The sequence below is a fragment of the Mya arenaria genome, chromosome 9 (genome assembly GCF_026914265.1).
Source record: "Mya arenaria isolate MELC-2E11 chromosome 9, ASM2691426v1".
NCBI lineage: Eukaryota > Metazoa > Mollusca > Bivalvia > Myida > Myidae > Mya > Mya arenaria.
The window spans coordinates 75561070-75570960 of NC_069130.1; positions in this window are offsets into that span (position 1 = coordinate 75561070).

Below are 9891 nucleotides of genomic sequence, written 5' to 3' on the forward strand. Positions count from 1 at the left end.
TTAGCCATGTATATATTTGACAGGCGACACAGTTGCCCAAAGAACTGGAGCTTCTTCAGGTCTATTAATGTTTCAGCAGATACAGTACCGAGTGCACCTAATGCGAAGTCTGCATTAAATTTTTAGATTTGTTCTGGCCCTGAATTATTATGATACAGAATCTATGGGACCTTTCAATTTTAGATAGGTCGTTTGTTGACATTGTCCAAAATTCATAGCCATACATACTTTTAGAAGTAACAATGACGTTGTATATAGTCAGCGATGTCAAAGGGTTGAGTGTACCAGGGTATTGCATATGTTTAAGAAGGTGCCTCGAATTTTACACAAGCGTCGTCAACATTCGTAGAACACGACAGGAAAGGGTCATACTTAATTTCAAGGTTAACATATTCCTTGGCGATGTGTATAGTTTCATTCCATAGGTTGAATCTACGTATATTGTCAGTGTTAACATTGTCATTGAAAAACAAGGCTCCAAATTCGCTATTTCTATGCAAGCATCTAAATTCACGTTTAGTATTCTTATAGTTTACGTATATAGTTTACGTAGGACACACTTAGGCCATCTGTCCGCACACCACACAGTTTTCGAGATTTTCATATTTTTATGTGCAGAGTATCATTCCAGTATCGTTTCAAGAAGCAGTGCGTTTATCGCAGTATAATTTCAATGCTTACTCTGACTGTACTCGTTCATTGTAAAAATAGTTTCAAAAAGCAATCAATGTCGGTAAGGAAATGCAATGACGTCATTTAATTTCGTTTCCGGTATGACGTCATTTGGTTGAAATTTCTCGCGGTATTCATATTTATTATCAATTGAATTTTATTTATGTTAAGTTATAAGCATGAGCTAAAAAGAAATCTGTTTCAGTTTAAGAATGTTATTCATATCACCTCGTTAAAACCAAAAGCCACGCGTGTAATATTACTTTTAGTGCTTAATTGGTGAAACATTGCAAAGCTTTAACTGAATCAACAAATTATCCTCAGTGTAATTGATCAATTATTTTAAAATCGTTTAAGAACTCGTCTTAGTACCTGAAGACTTATAAACTCAATATTCGAACTGACAGACGAGCCAAATGATGAGTTTGTTTGATATTTCAAATAAGCATCGATCTGTATGTCAATCACGGTCAACAGTCGGGCATTGCCATTTTACATGTTGTTGTTTTATTTCAATGTCGTATTGAATGTCGAGTCTTGACGTTGTTGTTGTTTTTGAGTGTTTGTTTAATTCAAAACTCCCCCTTCTACTCCTATAAGTAAATTCATTCATCGTGTGTAATCTTCATGGATACATTGTGGCTCACAACCGATATTTCAGCTCTCTTTGGTTACGTCTGTGCTGCAAGAACGCAGTTTGGAACGATATTATTGGTCGGGCCAGCTTTTGTGAACAGGGAGGTAGCCCTGAAAGTAACACCATTCTATCCTTGGGGTTGTAAGGTAGAATGGAATTACATAATGGAAGGTGACACACAATTTCAAACAATGAATGGGCCACATGCTAAAAGGTATTCGGAAGATGGGTCATTTTTTTTTTTAAATGGAATGCTTCGAATGAATACAACAGATCTGCTTTCTACGCTGAATGTTCAACAAACACATCAATAAGAACACGCTTAATATCTTTAAATATGAAAGGTAAACATCGACCACCATTTCAAGAGTCAGACCAATATTATTCTTCACACTTATTTATATCGTAGATACAAAGTGTTTTAGTCCATTTCTTGTTTACTCCAAAAACAAATTAAGGTGTTCTTTTTATATTGGCCTGTTCATGTTGTTTCTATTGAGTATTGTTTTTGCTATTAATTAACATAAGGTAGATACATGCTTTTTTGTTATAATACATTCCTTACGTTATAACTGACAGATATTTCTTGCCAATGTGGAGCTCTCATTCTCTTAACCCCGGTTGTTCGCGACACCGACGTTAAACTGGGATATTTTCCATCTGACGCTTCTATACGGTACAATACATTACATAGACGAATATGGAAGAAAAACATCGAATATATACAGTTACACATAGGCCGTCATTATGAAGAGAAAAGAGTATCTAGATATTTGTACATATTAACTATATTCCACTTTGATGAAAGAGACGAGGGATCATATAGTTTAGAGTGCAATTCAGAGGATAACACGGCATCTGTGCAGCTTTACATTTCAGGTACCTTAATTATAATTCATCGAGAATTCCGGCAATTAGTTTATTATGTATGCTTGAAATGAAAACATGAGTCATATAAGTGTTAGAATAATACTTTATGACTGCTTATCAAAACTTCATTAGCAGTAAAAATAATCATCGGCACTTGAAAAGGTTATGTAATATGCAAAATGATTTTAATGAGTTTTGTTATTTTTCAAAAAGACCGAGTTTACCAGTCCTCGGTTCAAAGTACACTGATATTAAGAAAACAGAATGCATTTATGTTTATGCAGGCTCCGATATCTATTGCAAAACTAACTATGGATCAGAACCCGTTAGAGTATTACTTATACTGGGCCATGATTCATTTGTTCTTGCTGAAAGCGAACGGAAGAGAGGGTTGTACCGATTCCGAAATGTCCATAAACAAATGGATGGACTGTCAAGACGAAATTTGACATGCCCTTGAAATACCTTACGAAGTACACGGTATTCTATGTAACGTAGGTATGCAAGTTGAATATACATATGTACAACATTGATTCGTTATTTCTGAAGGTAAAAATTATAGGATCGTATATACTGTTGTTAAATCATTGTATTTTATTTCCAGAGAAAGGTAGCCTGCCTGTTATCACAGTTCCCGCATTTCTTTATGGAGAAAGTTCTACATCAATTTGTGAAGTGCGCAATGCTATTCCAGCTCCAGTTATAGAATTACACATTGGCAACGTCTTGCTAGAAGATGTTCAACAGATCGATTTATTTAATATATCTTCTTATACGTATATCAGCACAGCAACGATTGCAAACGCTAACAAAACATGGTATTGAAAAAATATGTGCTGCACCAGGAAAAGCAATTACGATTTTGGTTTTACTGATGTGTTAGTATGCAAAAACATCACTATGGAACGTACGTTTAATCTTTGTTGGATCGGTTTCGAGGTTGAATCACGTATTTAAATGTTAGGAATGTATGTCCTTTTGTCGATCTTACTTTTGTTGAACATGTATTTCATTTCATGAAATTGAATAGTGCGCACAGTTGAATACTCAAATAAACCACAACGGTTAAATTGGAAATAATAGTTATATATAAAATGCTGATATACTTTTAACTCATAACATGCATGGACATTTGAAACAGTAAACATTGTTTTATTACAAAAGTGCACCTAATTTAAAGTGAATAGACACCATGATTCCAAAATCAGCAGGAACAGTATTTCCTCAAAGCAAACCTGGAATTGTCAAAACAAGCTAGTATGAGACCGATAATACATCACTTTACATGATATAAAGAGTAGTTTGTCGCTGTCTCAGCTGAGTTATCTGTTTAAAAGAGCGCAGAGAATGGTTTACAGTGTGTATACTAAGCATGTGAAAGTCACGTGATTAGAACACAGATACATATACCGACGCTATTTATTTTAATTTACTTATATTCACGTGAAGGACAAACTCAGTAAATTATGAACTGGAAAACACGCAAAAACTGCAAAAGATACATGTATTGTAAGCGACATCAGTAAGTTAACTTCAATGTACACGATTACAATTTTATGTAAGTTGTTGACAAATTTCTTATTTGCAATTTCCCATCTAATTTAAAGAAAATATATCAAGTATATTTATCAGGTTCGTACTTTATCTTATTTATTTGTCGACTTTCGTTCACTTTCTGAATCCGACCGTGACTGATTTATTCATTATATGTTTCCATATCTTTCTCTTCAGATGGTTTAACCCCATTTAATAGAAATATAATTAAACCTACGTTGAAATGTATGATATCAGTCGTTTTCTTTTAACTGTGTAATCGTTTTACCTTTATACTCTCTCATCATGTTTTACACTGCATTTCAGTTGGTCCGACTTTGTATTTGAACATGACATCACCTGTTGCTTTACATCCAAATATTACAGTGATCATTAAATGTTTCCTGGATGACCTTAACAATTCAGGACAATGGACTCTTTGGTGGGAAGATGAAAATAACACTGTAATAAAGACTTGTAACAAAACAGGGGAATGCCTGTTAAAATTGGGTTATACGAGATATGGAAAAAAGATATACACCTGCAACGCTTTGAAATCACAGGAAGTTCTTGAAACATCATTGACAGTTTTGAGCTCAATGACCGAAGGTTTGTATATAACGATTCGAATATACACTTTTAAATAATATCGAAACTAGGCATTAATACTTATGTCGTCCATGGCACGATAAATGAAAATGGTACGTAAATACTTTGTTCCTTTATATTTTTATTTACACTCTTTAGCTGGTTCATTATCCTTAACATTGAAATTTGATGGGAGGGCCAATTCTTTGAAAGCAATGGAAAATTTCACACAGTAACGTCTGTATTTTATTTTTGTGATTTATACTCTCCAGTAACGAGACATTTTCCAACTAAATGTCGCTTAACAATGTAAAGATATTGAGATGTTTTATTGAGTCACTGCAATCCAAAGATAACATGAAGACACATGAAGAAATGAGATCACTACTTTTTGGGTGCTTATTTTACATGTCTAAAGCAAACTGCAAAACTTCTTATGCAAATTTATACTAAGTTCAACCTAATCTGATTGTTGTTAAAATCAAAGTACGTTAGTTGCCATTATATCGAATATAAGAAATGCAATAAATTAACATTAAAACATGGACGAAACACTATCATAATAAAAGCTTAATAACCAAACTAGAGTAGGTGTACAACAAATGTTATCTTTTTGCAGAAGCACCAACCAAACCTGCACTAGTTGTAACCCAACAGTGGCAGTCGGTCCTTTACGCCGTAGCTGGAATACTTCTAGTTGTACTTGTAACGACGTTTACCGTGCTTTTCTTTCGTCGATGCAAACCTCATGGTAATTGTTCATATTGAAAACAAGACATTCAAATCAGTTAATAATATTCTGCGGTCATTATTAACAATAAAATAAGTTATTGATAATCTAACTCAGTTAATCGAAACTAAAGGTGAGCCATTTGTTATCGTCGTCTTCCAATTGACAATTGTTTTTACTCAGCTAAGGTATACTCATTTTTTATTTAACTGTTGCAGGATGCATGCCATTGATTATTTCATGTCGATTTTTAAAAAAAATAGGATTTTAATTATGGTTTTCTATTTATATATGTGAATCGTGTGTTAATACACTGTTCAAATCAGCACAACTTGTCCCTGCATACGTAAAATCATGATTAAGTTTGAGAAAATACAACCAATTTGGCAATATTTGTAATAATAATCAGCAGGACATTAGATCGAAGGGAAGAGAAACTTGTTAAATCGAAATTGCAAAGCCAATGTCACCAATTCGAGAATACAATAAAAGCCACAGAAACATGGTAAGCAACCATGAAATCTAATCGGAACGCTTTTTCCGTTTTCCATCGAAAACAGCCTCGAATATATGCCGGTATATAATAATAATGATGATAATAATAATACATATGACATTTCACACAACTACTCACTCCAAGTTAAAGTGCATTAATAATCCTTGGATATATCAGCAATACACTCATAGGAATCAACTCGTTTCATAATGCCATACTTGAATATTGTTTATTCCACCATGTCCACAAGATAAGCAAAATGCATGAATTGTTGACGTTCAGTGAGTGCAATGTCATTCAGATGAGTGACAGAATGCCGTCAACTCCTTCGCAAATTACAAACATTTTATTTTGTTTTTAATCCAAGAAAAAAACGGATTGATAAAAATATTTATTCTTTGAAACAGTGTATGAAACGCTTCTACGCCGAAGAACAACAGCGGTTGGAGTGCAAAATGTACATGTTTATGATGTTGTTCAATTTAATGTCGAGACAATTGACCTTCACAATCTAGTAAGATTTCTTTTGTTTATAAAAATTAAATGTTATGTCTTCTAAACTTAGAACCATATGATAATTATATTGTTGCACCTTAGAATTCCCTACTTAAGTGTATCATTGTAATTTACGTTATTTAAAAACGTTTATACACGTGAACTTGCAATTGATTCTTGTTTAAACACGTATTCAAATATATCTCACCTTCTACATAAATGACCCTTTCCGGTTGGTTTAGCATACTTACGTGATCAGAGCGAGGTATAATCGTTACACTGATCGTAACTGAAACATTCAATGGCTTTCAAACATTCAAGAGTGCAGACATTTCTTGCAGAACGTATGTAATCGTGACCTCGATAGTGTTTGTGTCTTAAAATATTAAAGAAGGGCAAGGAAGTTCAAAGAAGTGTTTAAATTATATTTATAAAGTACAGTTTGTTTACATTTGTAGAGAGGAGCGTCTGCAAGTACAATCGAGAACAAACATGTACCATCACTTGTGGATATGGAAGAAAACGAAGTCCGCTTAAACGAAAATGTTAGCCACTACGACTATGTGGAAACTTCAGCCGACCAAAGAGACCATCGGACAAACGCACCCGATGCAAATTATATTCACGCTTTATAAAGTTTCTCTTTCTTTTGGATGTCTCAAGGACCCATTTATTTGCCCCATCATAGGGGCCATGGGTTCGGGGACATCCCCATGGGCCCTTAAAACAATCAAAAACAGTAATATTTCATACAGTATACATGCAATTATCAAGTTACAAAATGACAATTTTAACAAAAATGTTTAGATATTTAGCAATAGCAGTACCTGTATATTGTTGCATGGTTATCGACGTCTATATAACGCATATGTTTAATATATCTGAGATTGAAATACTTTTACCTTCGAAAGCAAAAGTGGATATGGACTGGAAATTGCACAATTTGTTATATAGTGTTGTTTTTTTCTCTATTTTTGAAATAATTTATTCTGTGTTCATTTAAATACCTTCTGTTTCGTTTCGTTAAGGTATTAAACACATTGACCACCTTGTATATCTGCTTATATTTATTATTTTGTTCATGAATAACCGTTTAACAATAGTTTATATTCATTCTATCTTTATATCAGGTCGAGTTCGGTGTGCAAACACGTATCCATCGAGACCGCAGGTCGAGACGGATATGTGTTTACTCACCGAACGAGACGTGATGCAGGTCACCAAAAAAAGGTTTTATCGTAATATTCCATTTATTATATACCTGCCTATTTAATAATTCCTTTTTATTTTTCGGTTTCAACTTGATTTAAATTTACCGCCATCTGTCAAATGCGCGTATGAATTCGAATGTGTTACATAGTTTTGTGTATTGAAGTAAAGGGAGGCTACTACAGCGAAACGAATTCGGGAGAAACAGAATTCACTTTACTGAGAAAAATTAGAACAAAATATTTTATGTCTTAGCCAAATTAACAAATTGCTATATAAGAACAATTATTAAATGCCACAGCACAAAAATAAACAACCAAAAAACGGTATTTATTTTACGAGTAAACACTAATCGTCATTTCATGTATACGTAAAGCGGCCATTTTTTACAAAGTAAATATTCGTGGGATTTTTTGACGATCATAATATGCAGAATTGAGGGAAGTGCGTGATTCAATCGCTATTTCAATCGATGACGCGAATTCTCCTTCTTCTTTGTATTGGCGAGCTGCTCATATTTATGATAATACACTTGGAAATGCAACAATTTATGAAATTCGAAATGGCAAACAACTAGTTCACTGAAGTAGCTGACTATATTGGAAATGTTCTCTTCTTCGTGCTTATCCTCATGGTTCTTTGAAGAACAATGTTTCAGAATATTAACATGCTTCTGGAGCTTGGTAAAATTAGATAATTTAATGTTTTTATAAGTTGACAGGCTTTACCAGTTTTTTTTGTCAAGCTATTTTTAGCAACGCGAAAGTAGTTCCGAGACTACACACGATAGGCTACACATGATACGGAATCAGAAAACGACAGTATCATGATACGAGTTTTTTAATACGGCGTACTGTATTTTCACCGTTTGATATGGAAAAGGAATTTGAAAGGCATATAATAAAGGTTTATATCTGACTAATTGTTATATATTCTAAAAAAGGGCCAAAAGTTTACATAAAACATTAAAGTATTTTTTAACTGTTTCTATTGACCGGATATTGTCAGACCATTTTATTTGATCTATAGTAAATATTTAAATGTCCAGAAACGTTAGCTTTATATCTGTGAATTTCTGTTCATAATTTATACAGTTTCTACTTTTCTACATAAGCCACTTTGCTTCTAACAGTATAATGTTTATTATTTTGCATTTTGTTGGAAAATTAAAAAGTCCCAGCAAGGCTGTAGATATTTGATTTGTAATTTCTAGTTTTAACGTGTTTAAGGCATTATTAACAATCGGAATTATTTCTTGCCAAAGATCTTGCGAGTGCTTACATTTCCAGGACAAATGAGTTAAATTTCCTTGTTCACTATTGCAGATTTTACATAGTCCGTCTAAATAATTTATTTTGCTAAGTTTTGGCTGTGTGAAAATCGTTTGCTGTAATATTTTGAATTGCAACTGTTTCGCTTTTAAAACCTTTTTTGTTCGCTTCCTAACTTTAATGTTTTACTATTAAACAGATGGTGGATGTCCTTTAATTTTATATCGTAGTAGTCTATATCTTTGCCTGTTTTTCCGCGGAGTTTGATGTTGTCAGATAATTGTATTTGTATGTTTGTAGTATATTTAGCTTATCGGCCTGTTCGCATTTTGTAACTGCCGTTTTAATTGTATTCCATTCTGATATCCAATTTCGTTAGTTTTTTTAATTTTGTGTATAAATCTTTATCATCTAAAACAAAATTGTGTTAAGTGCTCCAGATATTTCGAGATTTATTAATTTACTCTTTGTGAAGGATGAGAAAAATAACGGATTATTGCGAAAGGTTATTAAATGAATTCCGAACAGCCGTGTATTCATGTTTGAGCCAATATTTGTCAATAAGTGGACAAAATCACACCAGTCCCTAATAGCCTTTATATAGAAGTGAATATTTCCGAGTGACAATCTCAAGTTTTTTTAAGTGACGAGATTTTATATAAAAATACGTTTCTTCGTATCTACCATCTTCTGATTGCAAATAAAAATTGCCTTTTGTATTCCAGTTTTGTGGTTCAGATTGCATTAAAGATGCACTCTTACTCCCAAATAAGAATTATCACACTTAAAATTATTGTTTTAATATTCCAAAAAGGATGAATAAATATCGGAAACAATGGTTCTTATAAAGGATAGCGAGTTTAATTTGAAAGAAATGTGCATAAAACACGGTATTTCTACCTTATGAGACTATAGTAGATCACAGTAAACCTTTTGGCATTCACCAATCATTTAATATTTTTTGCATTTTCTGATATTAAATACACGGTTACAATCTTGTTATCAGTAACTCATATTTTCCGTAAATGCCTTATTTAGTAAGTAGTTGAAGGTTTATCACTCAAAAATGATGTTTTTTTATACATGTGTATGCATTGATTTTGAATAAGAGTGTCACTTTAATCTGTAAATAAATTTAACATTTAATGACTTGCAAATTACAGTTATACTTGGCATGTTCAAGCCCCTTTGATCGCGTTGTAATTGACAAGTAATATTGTTTATTAAGGGTTGTTTGTTTTCCCATATAGAAATCCGAAACCAAATTATCGATCATTTGTGAGTACTTGTCAGGTATACCGTCTATTTCAATTTCATAAAGAAAACGAAATATAACAAATGTTTTTTCTATCAATATTTTCCCTCGCAGCGTTAAGTTGCGTGATTTTCA